Source organism: Uranotaenia lowii, chromosome 2 (genome assembly GCF_029784155.1).
Source record: "Uranotaenia lowii strain MFRU-FL chromosome 2, ASM2978415v1, whole genome shotgun sequence".
Lineage (NCBI taxonomy): Eukaryota > Metazoa > Arthropoda > Insecta > Diptera > Culicidae > Uranotaenia > Uranotaenia lowii.
In genome coordinates this window covers 188,663,741-188,685,587 of record NC_073692.1, presented here as the reverse complement: position 1 = coordinate 188,685,587, position 21,847 = coordinate 188,663,741, and the positions used below count along the sequence as shown (strand labels likewise).

At 35.0% G+C, this 21,847-nt stretch overlaps 1 protein-coding gene across 2 annotated transcripts in view; it reads right to left on the bottom strand.

The window, feature by feature from the left end:
• LOC129748297 (protein gustavus) overlaps positions 1-21,847 on the bottom strand; it is a 738,224-nt gene that overhangs the window by 593,572 nt on the left and 122,805 nt on the right. For both annotated transcript variants that reach the window (XM_055742842.1, XM_055742843.1), the window contains exon 2: positions 11,052-12,675. The gene's annotated coding sequence lies outside the window, so the exon portion shown is untranslated. The remainder of the gene's footprint in view (positions 1-11,051; positions 12,676-21,847) is intronic.

The window sequence follows — 21,847 nt, the reverse complement described above, 5'->3', positions numbered from 1 at the left end:
CACGAGTCAACCTCATGATTTTTTGTAATAAAAAACACTCGAAACAAAATGATGTACTATGTTTTAACCACAGAGAACAGACATACAAGCTAGCCCACGAAACTTGTGTAAAATTCCCAACGATAGTTTTGAACAATTTTTCTGTTTCTTTTGGCTGGGCCTTTTCGAAAACTGGCCACCTGAAAATTTGATTTGTAACTTTTGAACGGCACAATAGATTGCACTATTTCAAGTCAATTTCTAACGTATTTTTTGAATATCAGCATTTGAAATTTTACACACTTTTTGGAAGATTTTTTGTTCGAGCTTGTACGTCTGTTCTCTGTGGTTTTAACTACAGCTAAAATTATAGAAAAACGTGAAAAGACTGTAAATAAACCTGTTTTTTTTTAATTTATCTTTATATTGGCATCACAAATTGTTCAGTCATGTTCCGAAGCCCCTGTGGTTATGCAATTGATTTTAAATCGTCAAGCATTTTCCGCCCTTATTTCTTTCCGAACTATCAAGTGAAATCATCCAAACTCAAATATTTTAAAAATATTTAAAAAATGCAATCGAGCGGTTGGTTGGTTGAAATCGGTTGCTATTTGACGAAACGGCATGCATTTCACTTTAAGTGTTCTGGTCGGACATTTAGTCGCCTCATTAAAACAGTGATGAATATCGCCCTTAAAAAAGTTATCCAATTTTTGAAGCTTAATAACTTTTTTATCTTAACCTTAATTGAAATGCAACTTTCGGATGAAATATTTTTCATAACTCAGGCTTTCAGAAAACCTGTTTTTGAAAGGAATCGGTCGAAGAAGACAAAAGTTATTGACGAAATGCTGGTTTTTCATGTTCCTCTCGAACAAAATGTCTCAAAATCCCATACATACTTCAGGCTCGTTGAGCGACCCCTTCCCGTGGTCCGATCTGGCCCAAATTTGGCATGAGATTTTGTACTAGGCCCAGGATCAATTTTAGCCTGCAGCGTATAACATTTCACAGGTTTTAAATTTCCCATACAAATTTGGGGCAGCCTAGTGTGGGTATTGTTTGGGGTTGAGCTTTCTGATTTCATAAAAAACTGCATATATTCCAAAAAAATAAAACTTAACATCGCTGTGTTTATTACATGACAATAAGCTGTTCCCATTTCGTGCATCGTTTTGGTTTTAATTTACACGCTTGAATATAACGATGATGTAATTTTAGATCAAAAACTATGTTTTGTTTTCGTGCATCGTTTTCAACCATAAATTACACGAATTTTTCTTTCTGTGTAAGATCAAAACACTGACAGATCAATGTAAACATAACCTCAAAAACAAACGAAGAATAGCAGTACGACGATCGCTAGATAAAGTAAAATAATTAGTTCTTGTTAAATGGAAAGTTATTCAATGAATAAATTTAATTTTTAAGGACCATTAGGGAGGAGAGAAATGCCCAAAGAAGCTTGAAACGTTTGGACCAACTGGCAAGTTTGGACCAAATTTCGTTTTAATTCTTACTGAAAAAAGTCGATGCAATGAAAACCACCAACAAGTTATACTGGTGATTAACCAGTTTGTTTGGTTCAATTTTACCTTCCAAAGTTTTACGGGTCATTACGACCCGAAGCGCACATTCAAATCATCATAATAGTTTAGAATATATTGAAAAATTGAGATTTTTAGGAAACTAAATATGTTCTATAAAAAAGAATAATCAAAACGAAAAAAAGACGAAAATTAAAGTAAATAAAGTCGGTTCTATAAAAATTGATATAGGTACCTACAGTGAAGCAATTCCAAAATTGAGTGTCCATTTTTTGGGAATGATTTTTTTTACCGGAGGATCAGGAATAACGATCAATATGTACTTTCATTTTAAACCATCATTTATTTATACATCAATGGATGGATTATTTGCTATTTGAAATTCGAATTACGTTGATCGCAAAAAAAATTGCAAGGACATTCATTTATCAAAACTCTAGTGCGGTTTTGATGCTTAGGAAAAAAAAACATAATTCCAATATTAAAGATGGAATTAGTTATGTAATTCTCATTCACCAATAAATTGAGTTGACCTCCATAAACCACAAAACGGGAGGAAATGTAACTTTGCTACAGCCTGCAAATACTCAATTTCCTGTCGGCGCAAAATTTATGTTAAGGCTCCTTTAGGCTTAGGTTGCACTTCGTCAGTGGATGATAAATTCCCAACCGATGAATGGGTGCTCATCATCGACTTTGCCGCTACATATCACTATCAGAATGGTGCGTGGCGGTGCATCGGAATTCACATTATGCATGCAAATGAATCGAAAATTATCATCGCGGCTGCCGGGACCTTGCCGTGTCGGGTTGGAATATATTTTATTTTGATTGCCAAGGTCTTCCATTTATAGGTTTGGGTAGGTTGCTTTCGGGGAGGAAAAGGCTGCAAAGAATCGAACCGGTGTGCGTGCCAGGGTCATGGGGGATTTTAGCGCGTTTTTCGCAAGCCTTATGCAATTTAATTAGATTCGTAACATTCGTGGTTTCTGATTGAAGCTGAATTAGTATTAGTATTCAATTTTTTTTTTTTTTGTTTCGATTATAGTCGTTTTACCATCTTTATGGCATTCGCGACTTTATCAACGTTGCAGTTGGCGGATCGTTATTGAAGAACTTACCGGTACAACTGTGTTCGATGTTTACTCTTGGGCTCGAACTCGCGGACATCGGCTCAGGAGACAACAGGCTTGCCAACTGAGCTATATCACAAGCCCCATTTTAGTATTGAATTGTTTAATGGATTAAATATATGTCAAAAATTAATTCTGTCAGGTTTACCTTTTCTCGTCTATTTTTTTTAAATATAAATATCAAGGAAAAAAAACTTAAAATAAAAAGAAATATATTTTATGAACGTCTTCTGATGCCACAAGCATCTGTCTACATTCGTGCAGATAATTTTAATATCACATGCAAGAGCAGCACGTGAAAGGATGCAAGCTTCCGCCATTCTTAAAAGGTAGTTGTACAAGTTTGCTACTCGTTGAACATTCGTTTGATTTCATAAGTTCTACCTGAACAATAGTATTCTCAAAAAATTTCATACCAATTTTTGACTATATATAAAACAAAATTTGAAACATTTACCCTATAATTCCTCCCAGTCATCGGGCAACCATTGCCATCTATGAATAACTACCTCAATACCCGTTCTCCAGATCAAATCAACCAAGCGGTAACGGTTTTATTGCCTGGTTGTTTCAAAGTAATTCTTCAGTATGAGTATGTAGTTGCTACTGCGAGACCTTGCTCGCGGTATTGGTTGGTCTGGAGAGAAAAAGTTAACGGACGGACGATGGCCTTCTCCCGGAATCAGTCAGTAAGTACCTGACCATACGAAGAAGGTCGTTGATCCTTCCTGTTCCCCGTGCTTCCTGCTCAAATGGAATAAGTTTTCCCGGTTCTGGTTGAAAGGGATCAGTTGCTCTTGGTTTGATATTCGTCTCCATCCTGTTCGATCTGGTTGATATTTGATCGTTAGTGCCGATATGATCTGCACACAAACTACGAATGTAATGATAAGCTTTCATTGTTCATATCAAGGGTTAGTTGCTTACTTTGGACCCGATGGTTATCTGAGTTAACCTGAGCGAACACATATTTACTTACCATCTTTTTGTTCGTTCGCACTGCAAGTTTTCGCTTGTGGGGCGAACCACGCTTGATCTTAATAAAATAAAATAAATTTCTATGGCAACGTTTGCTATTTATGCAACAGTAGGCAAAACAAACAAAACAATATCAGTCATGGGTCTATTCTTGTGAGCGACAGCTATGTCTGAATGATCTGAATTGAGTTTCGGAAAAACCGTAAAGTCACGGTAATAACTTAGGTGGTAGAATAAGCACAGAGAGCGCAAATTGCCAAGGTAGCTGTTTTTCGAACTTTCTGTTAAGTTTTGTTTTTGAGATTTTATTGCACTTAAATTCAACTTTGGACTGGATTTTGAGTATATTCACGCAAGATTTCCGCAATAAATTCATATTCATATGTTTAAATATTTTACTAATAACTATTTTCGAACGGTAGATAAGTATCAATATTTTTTATCTAAAATCTTGAAATCGCTTGCAGGTGGAAAATAGATCTAAAAAGTTTTCAAAGGTGATACATTTAAAGAAACATTAAATATTCAATAATTACTTCAAATTTTCAGTGGATGTTATTGCTTGGAATGCAATGATTTCACCACATGAGTCGTTAATTTTTGTTAATTTATCTCGAGCAACCCTCTACTGCATACGACCCCACATATGCCCTCGATTTTTTTTTTTTCAATTTTCTCAATAACACACAATTTTAATTCATAAAAAATTAAATGAAAATCTAAAGAGGCTTAAATATACAAAAAAAGTTATCTAATTTCCAGCCATATTTCACTTTTAAAAGCAGTCAATAAGGCGTAACATGTAAAGTTTAAAATACGAATTTGTACGTAAATCCGCCCCCTTATCCCGGTGTATCTTATATCGAGAAGCAAAAACGAACTGTGTTTGTGGAAAATGTGAATATGTTTGTAGCTAGTGTTTGAACGTGTTTGTTTGCAGCTTTTTGTATTTATGAACATTTTGCTAGCTTATACTTATCAGGGAAACCATTATAAAAGGGGTGCAGTTTGCTTCAACTTACTCATTCCTATCATTCATCTCGCTCTTTCTTGTTTTCCAGAGCTGGAACGATCCGAAAACATTCATAGCAGCAACCTTCCCAATCTTTGATCTTCCTGTCGCCCTGTTTTTGTTTACCAGAGCCGGAAAAATCCGAAAACATTCTTAGCAACAGCTTTCCCAATCTGTGCTTTTCTAGTCGATTTTTTTCACCAAAGCCGAATCAGAAACAAACAAACAGCAGCAGCAGCATTAAAAATCTGCGCTTCCCGTGCCAATTCGTCTTTTCTACCGTGCGCCGAATCAGAAACAAGTTTTTTATAGCGGCAGCCTTAAAAACTTGCGCTACCTTTGCCAATCCGTCTTACTACCGGAGGCTGAAGAAGAAAATAACAAACGGCAGCAGCAGCCTTAAAATATGCAATTCCCATGTTAGATGTTTTTTTTTACCGGGAACTAACAGTAGCTGTAGAAATCTGCGCTCCTTGTGTCAATCCGTCTTTTTTATCGGAGGCCGAAACAGAAACAACGTTTTCGTAGCAGCAGCCTTAACAATCTGCGCTTCTTTATCTACAGTTTTCCGAAGCATGCACTTTGTAACCTCTTACTCAGTTACAACCTGCATTTTATGCATTTTCGTGGCAGTTTTGCCCTGAAATATGATAAAATGTAGGTAAATGTAAATATTCACGTGATAAAGTTTTGCATTATATACATTTAAATATAATAGTTTAATTTGGGCAATTTGTAGTAGAAAATAGGAGGATAGCAGTCATTTTTCTCAGTGTAGCAGATTAGGACGACTCTACTGTTATGCCAACCCATTTAGCCGAGCTAACATCCGCGGCATACGAAATCCGCGCCACATGCGGAAACACCAAAGGGATGGCGTGGCCCAATCAGGATCGTCGACGTCACCAATTGGTCGTACCGAGGAGTTGATAAAAGGCCAACGCACCAATGGGCTGGCCTCTTATCCCTTGGGAACGCGAGTCCGCTAAGTGTCGTTCGACCGTTGTGCGCGCTTTATTTTATCCGCCAACGAACCATCCGCCATCCAAGAGTCGTGACAGTTGAGACCTTGATGGCTGTAATCCAATTAAGTACAATTTGCTAAAGGCACCGTAGCCATATAAGTGTCTAGTGCGTCCCAAGAGGGTCGAAAAGCCGTCCGTTAACATACAGCCAAGGACCAACCGTGAAAACCGCGATTTTCATCCACCATATCCCTCTCGGAAGTAGGCCTGGGTCGACGCAAGTCTAGCGCGTCTGGCTGGTCATTCTAAGGGAATCCGAGGCCGAAAAAGGAGCCCTGATAACACGCCAGGTTGATGGTAACCCCGGCGAAACTCCATGATCCAGACACGTGGTACCACGGCAGCGAGTTCCAGCAGGTGTAAGGAAGCACCGACGGGTCCAGAAGCAGCAAGCAGTGAGTCTTAAAGTGTTTTTATATAAATAAAATCTTTTCATTCAGATTCTTTAAATTTAAAGTTAGTTAGAAGATTCCTCAATATACCCTTTTGCTTACTTGTACTTTATTGCGTGCACCGAAATAGCATCTTAAATACATCCTACCCATATTTATCAACCCATCATCGCACCAACAGTTGCTAACTTGATTCGAGAAATAGCATTCGGGCAGTAGGTTGTTACAGGGTGCGTTTATGTAGCAACCCGGTAGCAACGCAGCCGGTCGTCGCTATCAGAAAATAAACAAATACAAATACCAACCTGGATCGCAACAATGGGTGCGAAAATCAGTAAGTAGATAAAAACGCAACCAATCAAAACATCTAAAATACAGACCGAAATAGCAACTTGCGGTGGGCTTGGTCTAACTGGGTGGGAGGTAGCGACATCGAACAGGTTGGTAAGTGTTTCCTAGCTACGACGAGCCGACCCTGAGATTGGCTGGAGTCCTGAGCTATCCAAAGGCCTAGTTTCAACTTTCGGATTTCCATTTCTTAGACTTGGAACAACGGAAAACTGAAGTGTTGAAGATGAATCTTGTCTGAGTTACACAACAAGGTTTTCAAAACTATAAGTTTTGTAAAAATCGGTTAAGAAAAAAGAAAGATATAGCAGTTTAAACGAGGAGTGTCAAATTGACACTCAAGGTAAAAGGAAACATTGACAACGATTCGGATGCCTCAAGCCAATCGTCGGAGTGGAACTGTCGACCGGACACTGCGTGGTAAAATTTTAAAGACGATTCAGAGGAATTCCAATCTGTCGAACCGTGATTAAGCCAGAAAATTCGGTGCTGCCCATAGTACTGGGAAGGAATCAAGTCATAAATATCGAACTAGCAAACAGCCAAATCGGACCATGAAGCAGAATAATGCGGCCAAAATCCGTGCTCGGAAGTTATACGACCAGGTGCTGACCATGTTCGACGGGTGTCTTCTGATGGACAATGAAACCTTTGTCAAGGCTGGCTTCGGGCAAATTTCACGACAATAATTTTACTTTGTTAGATGACGGTTTGTAGGGCGTACATATGGTGTCGAATCGCTGATGGTTGGTTTATTAACTCCGTAAATGATTTTTTTCATAAAGGTTGCCTAGCAGTACATCATCAATAACTTTTTTGATGATTAAATAAATAACATACTTTCTTGGGCAAATTTGTTGTTCGAAAAAATTTGCATCTTTTGGAAGTCTTGGTTTTTACAAAGCATAACACAAGGTACACTTTCTGGACGATTTAAATAAAAATATATCGATTTAATAAAACAATATATTGTAAAAAAACAAGCTTAATCAACCTGTGAAACAAAAAATAATTTTTTTTGTATTTTCACGTAAAGTTTATAACTTAAACAAAATTTAAAAAATATAAAACTCGCATGTTTGGTGTAATTTCAATGAATCAAAATTTTCTAAGTACGAAATTTAAAAAACAAGGACTTTTTTTCAAAAATCGACCCTGTGCGACCTCTAAACATCATTTTTCTGAGCCGCTGCCATACAAAAGTTTATTACTTACACCCTAAGCTACCATTTGGATGTTAAGCCCCCAGAATTCCAGACATATAGCAATTTTAGGCCACCCTTATGGACAGTGGACTGTATTTTCGGATCGGTGAATTAAAGGACGACACAAAACTTTAACCTAAAGGTTTTCTCTATATTTTCTTCTCATATAATTACATTGTTTAACTCAAGATGGGCTACATTTTACTTTGAAGTTTAATTTTTCGATTCACAGACGATTTAAACGCGCACGATTCTTGAATTGAACTTACTTGCATCGCAACGCGAGTCTCTTTTTATAAGCCCTTCGAATATTCTGGAATATTCGCGGTACGTTAGCCAGTAAATAATAAGGAAGATTCTGGAACTTCTTAGAGAATAAATAGAATCGAGTGGAATGTAAATTTCAGAACATTCGAAAGCACGTGGGTTTTAACCCCATAACGATGGAAATGACCAGAATGCTCGTTTGAAAGTTTTCTACAAAATTGTTGAAGCTGATGATAATTGGTTTGAACACATAATATCGAAACCCTACCCCAGTAACACTGATTAAGCCAACTAACATTAGCAAGTTTTATAATGATTTTATTATGGTTTTTTTTGGGGGGCAGCTCGTTTTATGGCGGTTTTATTATGTTCATGCAAAATGCGTATATTTATGTTTCGAGCATATGTTTTCAGATAGTTTTGAAAACGCTAATACAGCTTTTATTAAACATACATACTGTTTTAGTTGTTTTGAAAAAGTTATGAATGTTCGATTTAAACTGTAACAAATCACAAACTTAGAAGTTCGTTAAAGGCTTTCTTTTGCATGTTTTATAATAACACTCAGTGCTTGATTATTAAACTGCCATAAAACTTAGTCACAGTTCTTGATCAAGATGTCAAAATAGGACACGCTCAGGTTAGATAGCACATTAGACTGAGTCGATTTGGGGTTATTTTGGAATTTCTCAAACCCTGGGGTCTAAAAAGCTTCATCTTGGTCCAAAACTCATCCATGATTTTTTGCAAAATTTTTAAGTAACGCTTACATGAGTAAATTTGATCTTTTAGGTTTGTATGGGAAAATTGAAAATTTTGTACTGAAAAATCAACATAATTTTTGTCTTATCTGTGAAACCGAGCCAGCTTACGGTTTTTATGCCAATTTATAAAATTCCTAGAGGAAATTTTCCGCTGAATAACTTTGTCGAAGACTGTAACTTCGTATCTTATAAGGCAAAAAAGTTATTAGCTGTTTAACAGGGGTATGTCTTTTCGCATTGATTAACAATAAATTCAATTGACATCACTGCTTTAGCCTTGCGAAGTGTTGCATGGAAAGTAATCACGCAATACCTCGCTAGGCAGTCTGCAGGGATGTCAATTGAATTTATTGTTTATCAGTGCGAAAAGACATACCCCTTTTAATCAGCTAATAACTTTTTTGCCTAATAAGATACGAAGTTGCGGTCTTCGACAAAGTTGTTCAGCGGAAAATTTCCTTAAGGAACTTTATAAATTGGCAAAAAAAACAACAGCTGGCTCGTTTGAACAGACAAAACAAAAATGATGTTGATTTTTCAGTACAAAATATTCAATTTTCCCATGCAAACCTTGAAGTTCAAATTTACTCATGTAAACGTTACTTAAAAATTTTGCAAAAAATCATGAATGAGTTTTAGACCTATACGAAGCTTTTTAGACCCCAGGGTTTGAGAGTCTAATAGCACATATTTGAATTGGAATTCCCATGTTCACACATATTTGAAAAGTTATGTGTGTTGGATTAGAGTTAAAATAAAAATAGAATATAAAAATCTTTGAAAACTTCATATCACCAGAAGTGATATGAGTATTGAGGGAAAGGGCCCAAATAGTCGAAAAAAAATGATTGCTTGACGCCATCATTAATCCTAGATGGCGGATTCCGCTGTATTTTCAAAACTGCAAATTACTGAAAATATCATGAAACCTTCACAATATGGTTATAAGGTGAAAGTGATAAACGAGTAAAAGTCGAATATCGTTGTCCGTCGCCATCTTAAATTCCAAGATGGCGGCTTCCGGTGAACTTTAAAATGTTGAAAATGACTTAAAATTGCATGAAACCCCAACAATATTGGTATTGGCTGAAAGGGCTAAACGAGTAGAAGTCGAACGTCTGACGCCATCTTGAAATCCAAGATGGCGGCTTTCGCTTAATTCTAAATGCTGTAAATGACAAAAAATCGCATTAAACCGCCACTGTATGGGTATTGGGTGAAAGGGCAAAACAAGAAGAAGTCGAATTATTCCTTTCCGACGCCATAATAAAATCTAAGATGGCGGCTTCCGCTGAATTCTGAAATGCTATTAATCACTGAAAATCAAATAAAACCCCCACAATATGAATATTAAGAGAAATAGTTAAACTAGTAGAAGTAAAATTTCACAATCCTACGCCATAATGAAATCCAAGAACTTTGCTGAACTTTCAAATGCTGTAAATGACTATAAATCGCATGATACTCCCACAATATGGGTATTGGCTCAAGGGTTGGTTGCAAAATCGAAGGGCACAAAATGACGCCATGTTGATGCAAGTATTTGAAAATATTTTTTCAGGCCTATTTTCCATCAATGACATCATGATTGACCATCAGATTTGACGAGGCGCATTTAGTTTAAGATACTATTTCATACACATTTTACCTAAAATCTTGACTGGCAGTAGAAAAGACGCTTAAAACATTGGCGTTTTGACTATTAATTTTACCAAATCATATCTCAATAATGCAATTATCATTCATCAACAAAAAAAACTCCGAGAATTCACAGAATCGAAATAAACCAAAATTACTAAAATGTTTAATATAAGCTTTGATGCCCAAAATTTTAAGGCATAATGATTTTATCGAGGTTTAAAAAATTGGTCATGATGACGTTTATAGGATTGGGCCAAAAAGCCATTTGAGCTTTATTAGAGTTCTGGTGATGTTATAGAATGCACTTTAGCTTTTTATGAAGATTAATTCTAACGAAATTTTGATGACCATAATAAAGCTTAAATTCTTACTTGGGTGTGCCAGCCATAATTTCATAAAAAAAACGCTTACTAAGCCGCTTAGTGTTAAGTTGATGGATCTCTAGTGTTAAGTTGATCGTTTGTATATGTGTTTTCAACAAAATAATTGAATTTCAAATAATGTCTTCTGGCAGTTAAAAAACATTTTCAACAAACCAAGATTTTAATCCTTAACACAGGGGTTTTCAACTATTCAACAGTGATACGATATATATCGATCAATGATGGACCCTTAAACGATCCTCATTAAATAAAAAAAAACAACACCTGTACCGAGACAAATATCAAACTTTGATAAACAATCAATCTGCATACATGTATCCAGCAAAAACGACAGCAAGTTAGTTAATCTTAGATCTCATATTCCCAGATCAACTTACCTTTAATGCATTGGAGGATGAAAAATGCTCTCGCTGCTAATCCAATATTTATCGCTCTATCAATTCACAGCACAGCCCAACAGACGATTTTTTCTTTCTTACATACACATGCAGCACACCCACGCACACACTTGTGCTGTGCCGATTTTGTAGGAAATCGTAGTCCGGTATCCGTAGCCTATACTGTATACTTTCCTTTCGGATTCACAGGGATGTGGGTTAGTAAATCCTTTAGATGTTTCCTTGGTGTTTTTTTTCTTGTGTTTGCTTCTCTTCGTCCTGTTTCAGTTAGTTAGTTTTCGCTGGTTTCGTTTCGCTGGATTTTGACTACTCGGTGTGTGATGTAACTTTTATTTTTTATTTTTTTGTATTCTTCGCTATTGCTTTTCTCGTGGAAAGAGTGGGATTGTGATGTTTTTCTTAGCAACTTCGCAGCAGTGGGTGGGAGCTTTGCTCTCTGGTTTGAAATCACCGGTTCACTCGCTTTTCCCAAATGTGGTGGGTGTGTAACGAAAGCACAATCACGAAATTAGCTCATCTTCCACGGAGCTCGTTTCCTTCGGTTGATTTTTTTTTCTCTTCTCACAATAATTCACTGAATTCGAGACAACTTGGCTGATGGATTTTTGTTTAGAATTTACTTTTTGCTCTGCTTCCCCAGATTCAAACAAATATTGTGACGCCTCCACTCTTAACAGGCGTCTGCTTTACCTTGGAGTGGAAAAATAACGAAGAAGATGAAACACTGCAACGAAGTGAATGAATATTTGACTCTTTTTTTTTTTGCTTCTTTGATACGAATAAGGCGCTTTACACAACCCAGGGCTAGAATTTTGCTCTCCTATCGGTAACTTCAAACTTCAATGGACCGAATAAACACAGTGTATTTTCCGCTTTCCGAAAACCCCGACTTTTTCACCTGTTTGGCGAATAAATCTCTCACGTGTTTGACCGAAACGGGGAAGGAGGAGATTTTCTTCATCCACTTTTCCGCTGAACTAATCCGGGTGTTCAAACTTGTGGGTGTGGAAAAACCTACCGGCAGTTGTAACTCAGAAACACGTACAAGTAAATTTCGAGCGCCAAACAATGTGTATTAACGTAATTTCAATTATAATTAAATTTTATATTCACACCGACGCAATTTCGAGCGCGCGGCTTCGCTCTCAAAACGAAGCAACGGAAAACAGACCGAAAAAATACAAATTTCCACCGAACAACGGATGTTATTGCGAATTCGTTACAGCTTAGCTTGGCACCCCCGCACAAGAGCTAATTTTCGGATGTTTGGCATTCCCCGCGAAAATGTAAGCCAGATAGATAGAGCTCAAGCAACTAAACACACTCACTTAATGATTTTAAACACTTTACTACCTATCACAGGCAGGGCAGCGCAGCCAAAAAATCACTCGTTGTAATTCGTTGAAAATCGATGGGCAGCAATCACACCTTTACCATTGGATCGTTTTCACCATCCAAGAAAAACACTGGAAAAGTGGCTCCCTTTTAAACAAAGTTTTTTCTAGTTGTCGATCAGTTGATAACTTGGACTAATAAAATCCAATTTTCCCGGGTGAGGCATCCAGTCCGGACTACTGCCGATCCGGTACACGGTGAGTGCTTGCTGCAATTAAAAACGGATAACAGAAAAGTACGGCGATTAGATTTTTTGCGCTCGGTTGCGTTACGGGTTTTGAATAAGTAAACAAACTGCAAGCCAAAAGGGTTGCAGCAATTTGCAACTGCTTAATCAGCTAAGGTGACCAAACGAAGGCTAATGGACGAATGGGTCATACTGGGAACGTGGATTTGACTCAATGTTGCTGTTTTTTATCTTATGTATCACAATTTCTAAACAAGAAAACTCAACCAATTGAATTATTGCAAATTGGATGTTTTTAGAATTTGAATAACTATAACTGAGTCGATGTACATTCTTATCTATACACCCACAAATCAAACTCTACTCCAATAATGAACTTTCTTGAAGATGGAACTATCGGTATAAGATTCTATGCCGGACTGGCATTATCAAGCTTTCTAATAACTGACATTTTCTTCCCAGCGGAACCGCATTGCATATGTCTGAATGAAACCAATGTAAAACATATCATGTGTTGTTCTGATATGTATATCATTAAAAGAAAATTTCTAAATAATATGTCCCCGTTTGAATCATGTTTGAATTTTAACATTCTTTTTTTCCAAAAAAAAAATTATATGGAAGAATGCTGTAGAAATGTCGAAACACTGTTTGATCAGGGTTCAACTAGACTAAATTGATCACCAGAGTTGGGATGAAATTTATGATGTGAATGAACAAGAATGAGTAGTTTGAAACCCAAAGAAATCCAATAAATGTTTCACATATGATCTTTAAAACACGTTCGTCGCCACGGCACCCATATTCGGGTGACGGGTGTATTTCCGGGGGGGGCCCGTCACATCAAAAAGCGTATGACGCTCTCTTACTTGAGTTTACCGCTCAGCTTCGCCACACGTTTCAAATATGAGAGTTCTCCCTCTTTGCTTTCTCTCTCTGAAAATTTCTTTGGGTCCGGCTAGTAAAACAACAAAAATGAACGTGGCGATGAACTTGTTAAACATTTTCTCAAGCCACTTGATTAGGTTTCGTTGAAGTCCGAGCGTTTGTAAAGTTTCAAAGACAAATTTGTTGCGGATTTGAAATAGTAGAAAATGAAACAAACGGTTTTTTTCAGATATTTAATCAAAAACCCATATACAATTATTAATTTCGGGAGTTAAGATTTTGTGAAGAAAATAAAAAAAAACCCAAATTTTGAGAAAGTGGAGACTCTAGTACAAAAAAAAAACGAATAATTCGAGGAATTTAGAAATGTATTTCAAATTTAATCAGATGGGTTTGATCGCTTATGCATTTATATTTGGGACCATAAAGTAACACATTGGTCACAATTTCTGTAATACAAAACATAGTTTTATACAGTTTTAGGAGAGCCAATAGGTTCATAAGGGAAGTATCTCTCTCTTTTGATAATTTCAAAATATCTTATTGTAATGATGAAATTTTGCAACGCACACATTAAACTACATATAGTATACACATAAAAAAATATAAAGCCGAGCCTTAAGAACATTGTGAAACTTGAGTGAATTTGGAGAAGAAAATGGATGCCTAACATCGGAGTAAAAGGGTATCCTGTATCGAATTCTTTTCTTAGAGTTTTTCAGTACATATTGGTTGGTTTGGTGGGCCAATTTTTGAATGAGTTCAAGTTAGTTATTTTGTTCCGAGACAATCTCAATTCTGTTGTTTCTTATTAAAGATTCATAATAAAACTAATAATTGCCTATTCAAACTCAAGTAAGAAATCATAATAAAATTACCAGCCTCACAATAAAGTTTCAGTTGAAATGTCAAAGAGCAGACGGAATTATACTATAGAAATTCAATTGAGAGTTCTTCTTTAGCAATACAATTGAAAATTAAAATATGAAAAATTAACTAAAATTTCAAATACTTAGTAATGGATTTGACGAGATGAAGTTTTTTAGCTCAACATAAAAACGCGAAATCTCTTATTTGATATTGTAATCGGAAATCGTATTGAAATACGGAACAAATCCAAAATACAAATTTTGAATGCTACGTAGTTGTTTTTTTTTCAAGTTCTTTTACAGTAAAAGTTTATCGTTTAAAATAGAAACATTTGAAAATCTTTAAAATTTTAAGCTAGATTTGTAAAACCCTCCTTTAGTAACAAAAAAGAAACTTACTTTAATCGATGGTTGAAATTTTGAATATATATAGTGAATTTAGATGATTTGATGTGAGCATAGAATTAGTTTTTTATAAAGAAAAGTTTCAATTTATTTAAAAAAAAAACGTTGAAATGCAAAAAATAAGCAAAATCTTAAGAAAATTCAAGATTTTTACTATCACTGAAAATAAGTCAAATATAACTTTCGCAAACTCGATGAAAATTTAAGATTTAAGTTTGAAATAAATAAACTCTTGAAAAAACTGCTATTTTAGTTAGATAATACTATAAATTATATCAAAAAAAATAGTTTTTTTTAATCATCTTCAGGATTTCAATTATTTCAATTGATTTCTATTGAAATACATAGACTGATAAAGAAAAAAAGTGCCTCTCAGTAAAAGCCACTGAGAATGAAACCCTAAGATTTTTACAGGGAAATAACATGTTTTTTTATCAGCATATGTGTTTTAAAAGAAATCAACAGAAGTAATTATAATCCTGTAGATGATTTAAAAAAAAAACTATACTTGTGAAATAAACTCAAATTCCTCTTCTACTTAACAAAAATTAAGTATATTTAAATTACAGAAAATTGACAACTTTGAAACACGTTTTCTCAAAACTATCATTTGGGTTTTAACATTTAAACACCTTATTTGAAATTTTCAGCTGAATTTTGTATACAAACTGACATTGGTTGAAAATTTTGAAATTAGAATTTAAGTTAACAATAAAAATTTTAAATCTGCTATCTCCTGCAATTCGAGTTGCTTGAAGAAATAATCATCTTGATAATATTATTGTGATTGGGAAACTCATTTACGTGTTGAGTTTGAACATAAATTGGATCTAAATTCTGAACCTGAATTCTCTTTTTGGGGCGACTTTTTAATTTACTTTAAATGGATTGATTCTCGGCCTTCAGTCTCAAGTTTTTTAGTTAAAACGACTTTATTTTCTCATATTCAACGTTTCGATTCTCATGGGATCTTCATCAGGGACTTAAATTTATTAGTTTTCGTCTACTGAATCTAATTGACTCTTACCGAAAAAGTTGTCGTTTTTTGTCAGGTTGGAAACGGCGTATCGTTTACTGCTGTCGGTTTCTGTTTCAAGCTATGTATTGTAAAATGTGTTGGATTTTTTTGTGTAAGTTATAATTTTGTGCGTGATTTATTGTTAAAAGTTCTTTTTCTGGGCTATTGTTGATTTTTGTAACACTTTTTATGAACAAAATACTTGCATTGTGTACACCATTTCATGTTGTTTTTTTAATAGAAGCTGGTTGTTGGTTTGTGTTTTGTTGTTTTGGTTTCTTTTTTTGTATTTTTTCGAGGCACCGAAAAATGTTGTTTTATTAAATGTGTATGATGTCCTTGTCTTTTTCAATAATCATAGACGAATTTGTAGTTTTTATGTGACAATTTTTTAACATATTTAGTTTGTCTTGTTTGAGGCATAGCTGCTTCGTGTTCTATTGATGCTGTTTGTTGGCGTATTCCTCGTTTGTGTATCTTTTTTCCTATAATCGTTTCAGCTCGCTAGTTTGCGATTTATGTTGTAACATTCCTGTGCATCCTATGTAGCAGACGTAACCTGAATTCAAAATTTGAATTTTGGATCTGTTTCCGAATATCAAAACGATTTCAGAAATGTACAAAAAACGATTACTGAATTTGCATTTCAGAAAAGAATTTCAAATATGAGCCAAGAAGCAAAGTTTGTTTCATGAATCTATAATTTTATTCCTGCAGTTTCGGTATCAATCTGAATTTATTATTTGTACTATTAATTTCTAATCCGACTTGTAAACCTGAATTAAAAAATGAATTTCAAATGAAGAACCCAATTTTGAATTAAGTTCAAGGACCTCGAGGCGGGATTTAAAAAAGAAACTCAGGATAGTTCCTGTTTTTTCCATATTTAGAAAATGCATATTAGTTTCAAAATTCATGAATCAAATTTTGAATGAAATGCAAAACCAAATTCCACCGTCAATTTCTAACCAGTTTTTCATATTTATTTTCTTGTGATGATTCGAATAAAAAACCAGGAACCCTTACTGGATAACGAATTTTTTTTGTCGAGTAGAATACCTCTCTTGCTTTTCCTGAACCCACATAAAGGGGGAGTATTCCGTGATGCAGACGATACTTTTAGACACCATTTAAAGGTTATTTAAAATTTTTCATGTTAAAGGAAATTACTTTAAACAGATTAATAGTTTGATTTGAAAAGCAGATAAAATATCAATGCGTTTTGATTTGCAATTTTATTATTTTCGTAGAAAAATAACAGAGTTATGAAATATTGTATTATATTGCTTTGAAATATTGTATTATTTTATTTACAAAAAAACTAACTGGACACAAAAAAATAATAATTATTACGTGTACTTTGAAATGGTCGCCTTTAAAAAAAATTCAACCTGTAATGCGCAAAACAAGCAATTCTCAATTGATTGATTTGAAATTAACTATAAAATTATTTAAAATTACAGCAAATGTCCTGTAACAAAAAGGAGCTTGACATCTGCCGTACACAGCAAAAATTATTTCCTGTAAAATTACGCAAATGTCTTGTATCAAAAAGGAGCAGGACATTCACCGTAATTTTACAGGTCGAAAAACAAATAACGTGACATTTAATTTTCAGTGTACAACTTTTTTACAGGACATTTGCTGTAATAATAAATGAATTTTCGTTAACTTTTAAGGAAAACAATTTAAAATTACAGGTTTTGTTAGTTACAGGTTGATTTATTTTAAAGGTTGCAGTTTCAGTGACACGTAATTGTCAAAAAAAATTCTGTGTAGTTTTACATTTTTCGGCCTGTAAAACTACGGTAAATGTCCTGCTCCTTTTTGTTACAGGACATTGGCTGTAAGTTTAAATGCTTTTCTATTTTATTTTAAACAAATCAACTGAAAACTACTTGCATTTAATTTAGGTATCAAAATATAAACGTCAGAGTGACGCGTGCGAATGGTTTTATTTTTACTATTATTTTTTTTTTGGTCCTGTTTTCGATTTGTGATCAAAAAATATTCGGTGATCGCCGTCGTGGCGGCCAGAGAGGTGTTTAAAAGTGGGGAAAAATGCGCGTATTAGGGGGATATCTATTTTGTCACTACATCGATGTATTGGTTCAACTTGTAGGAAGATGATTCGATTTTCGATGCTTGTACGAAACTAGCGGAAAGCTGTCGCCCGGTGATAAAGACGGCTCCTCTTCGTTTCCATCCCCAGAAAATTTTTAATTTTTAATTTTTTTTGTTAAATAAAGTAATTGAACGATACCTATGTTGCATTTATTTTCATCGAAAAAAAGTTGTATTAGCTTCGAAAAACAAAAATTAAAAAATCGTGCCAAATCAATTCAATGAACCAAAATTTTACGGCACTGTAATTTTAAACCAGTCTGTAAAACAATTAGTCCACGTAAAAATAAAAGACATGTGATTTTTTGCGACCTGTAAAATTACGGTAAATGTCCTGCTCCTTTTTGTTACAGGATATTTGCTGTAATTTTACGGAAAATAATTTTTGCTGTGTGAATCTATCTCAGAAAAAATAGAAATTTGAAAAAAATAAATGTGTTTTGAAGACGTAAAAATGATCCAATATTTTGAATTTTGGAAAAGATCTAAAGAACCCCAGCGCAAATTGTCAGATATTTAAAAAAAATTCGACATGCTCTAGACACAAGGCGTATAGCTCTGATGTTTCATATAATTATTGAAATGTACACTATCTTACGATATTTCAACCTGTAAAACTGAACATTTGCCATAAAAAACAGGTGCCTAATTTCTTTCGTCGACACTCCTTACTCTGCATTAGTGTGTACAAGGATAAGATATGATTCTCCCATATATTTTATTGTTATCAAAACAAAAACCTACTTGAAAATTCTTTGATGTAATTCTGATGTAACATAGTTGTCAAAAATATATTCTCTGGCCACCCGATTCCAGAATAGATTGATGGCTCATTCACATCAACAAGTTCGTCAATCGAACCAAACGACCTAACCTAAGTAAGTATCTAGCCGCTAAATGGTTTCATAGTTAGATAGCCGTTGAGCTATTTAGGTTTGTCCAGTCACCGCGATTTACAGCCATATCTATTGAGTGAGTACTAAACAAATATAATAGCCGTAAACGATCCTCGATCGTTGCGCTGTTCGTCATACATACGAAGAAGCTTGAACCCCTCGGAGGGGTCATCACTATTTTCTGTTTTAACACAGTCATCACGCCTTTGTAGTGTCCGGCCAAGCACCGATTTACCTACCCTGCCACTGAACGGAACTAAACTTTTTCGAACTGCCCCCGTTTATGAATTGATGACTTATGGAAATTGATCCACGATGCAATTACCTTTGTTAGTTATAAGGGGATCATTGTCACCGGCGAGAAGAACACTTATCACTTCATGAACAGTTCTTTGAGTAGAAGCGAGAAACCTGAAATATCTCCATCCACACCTCAAGTGAAAGGAAGTTATCAAAGGTGAACCAGTTTCTCTCGGCTGGGAAACTGCAAATAAAGGTTGAGTTCAGTTTCTAATCGACGACGACGACGACGAACGACCCCAAGCTCCGGGTGCTGTCACTTTTCAAGTCTCAATCAGAGCATCAAGAGAACGACATGTTCTTCATAATCAGATTATTAAACAGCGAGGGAAGCTGGCGAGTGAGGCGTTTCTCTAACTATCGTAATCGCAGCTTCCGTCCGTTCCTCCGTCTTCTGTCGTGTTTAGCGAGAAGAATGACCTTGCTTGTGTGTCGTGACACCTACTTATAATTGTTCCGATCTCACCGAACCGATTGAGTTTGGTGGCATTCTGTGGTATCGGATATTGGAGTTCACTTTATTTTAGCCAGAGACTGATACTGATACATACTAGTATCTGCAAGACGGCTTGATCGTTGGATGCTTAGCATTCAAGAGTCAAATAGGCGTATCGATGGTATTTGCGAAACCGTTTGAAACATAAAACTGAGAATGAGGGTCTTTTCTAGATCGTATAAATTTCTTCCAGGCATTATAGGCAAAACATTGCATTGGGATGAGTCGTGATCAATAATGTTCCATACATTAATCACATTTTTTTTTAATTTCATGCCAAGAGTATAACGAAGTTTTTAATCATATCCATTTCGTTACAGTAAGCCAAATTAATTGGTATCAAAATTTTGAAGTGGCAATCACGGACGCGAATCACCTCTATCATTTGTTATGAGAATATTCCGAAGGATAATATTGTCTACGATTTTCTCAGCAATTTGTGTATAGTGTTTTAAGTTGGTTTTATCGTTGAAAATCAAACACAAAATTATATTTATATGTTTCTACTCCACTTAAAAGTTACTGTTATCAATGCTGTGAGATATACATAATTGTGCGAATTATTTGTTTGAAAAGAATTGTACTTTTCTAGCGTTATAGTTGTGCGATCAAGAATTACCATCCCATCCAAGATTACCATTACCCTAAATAGACACAGAGATTTCTGCCGTGATATATCGAAGTGACGTCAACCATTTTTTGACAATTATGACTTTTTAATTCTATTTTAAGCGTTTTTCGACGAGCTTTTTAATCCACTGAAAGTTTTTTGAAAAAATCGAACCTTTTTTGAAATATTTGAGAAAAACGAAACGTCAAAGTTACTGTTAAAACGCCGCAGTGACGTATATTGGATCATCTATGGAAGAAATACAGAACGAATCTCTTAACTCAAATAGTTTTTGAGTTATATTCTTAAAGCATGAAATATTTGCTCGTTTTGACATGATTATCTGTTTATATCCATCCCATCTCAAAAGGGAGGGGGAGAACTCTCATACAAAATACAAAAACGGTAAAATCTGTTAACACTTCATATGAACGACACCCGTTTGTGGCCTTCAACCAATTGTAATGTGTTTTTTGTGACAATGTGTTCTATTTTGATTCTCGAAGCAATGTAACTTTTCACTTTTACATCATTAACTCACTTGATTAACCAGAAAAAATGGATTTCAGACGCATTCCTTAAGGGGGGGGGGGGGGGCTTGGGTCTAACACTTTAAAAAAATCGATTTTTTTATTTTTTTTATTTTCTTATTGTAAAACATTTCAAGAATGTTGTGTCAAATTTTCAAGTCAATTGAAGCAAAACTGTAGAAATTATAGGCCTTTATCTCCTCCTATCTAATACTGTAAGAAAGCAAGAGCAGAAACTTCAAGCGGCTTTTTCTCGAAAGCACATTTTTAAAGTCCGTGGACATCGTCATTTGAAAACTACTTATCCGATTCTTTTCAAATTTGGAACATATTTTCTACATATAAAATACCAGACCCCAACGTTTTTCTTTTTTTTTTACTTTGGGGAGATTTTACAGATAAAAAATGGCGGAATTTTTCGTGAAAAATCGTAGTTTTTACCTAAAACAGCCACAAAAATTTCATAAAAAATTTTTTATGTTAAATAAAAACGTTGGGGTCCAGAAAAACATCTATTAAAAATATTTTGCTCTAATTTTTTACTTCAGATGATTCTGTGCTGAGATACAGTGTTCACCGCAAATCCTGTTTTCTAAAAGGCATCCTCGAAAGTGCTCCGTCACCGGTTCATTTTTCAATATTTTTCTACAAAAAAATTACTAAATGTTCTTATAACAATGCTTTGTATAATGCAAAAAATTTGAATACATTTGTTTGAACGATAGCTCTAGAAAAAGATCGTGAAAATGGTGCTTTTTTTTTACCCGTTAGACCCTACCCCCCCCCCCCCCCCCCCCCCCCTCTTAAACCTGCCGAGCAAAAACCAGAACTGTGTATCTGTGTATCTGAATATCGATCCGATGTTGTTTTAGTCAAATTATTATAGAACATTGAATAGTTTATATGGGTGGTCTATATAAACTATGTGCTGACATTTGACCAAAATTTACCAATGATAATTTTCAATTGACTGTTCCACGAAATCCCTATGAGCAAACGAGCCCATGATTTTCATCTCATCTTGATGCATAATAAACAAACGCAAACATAGTAATTC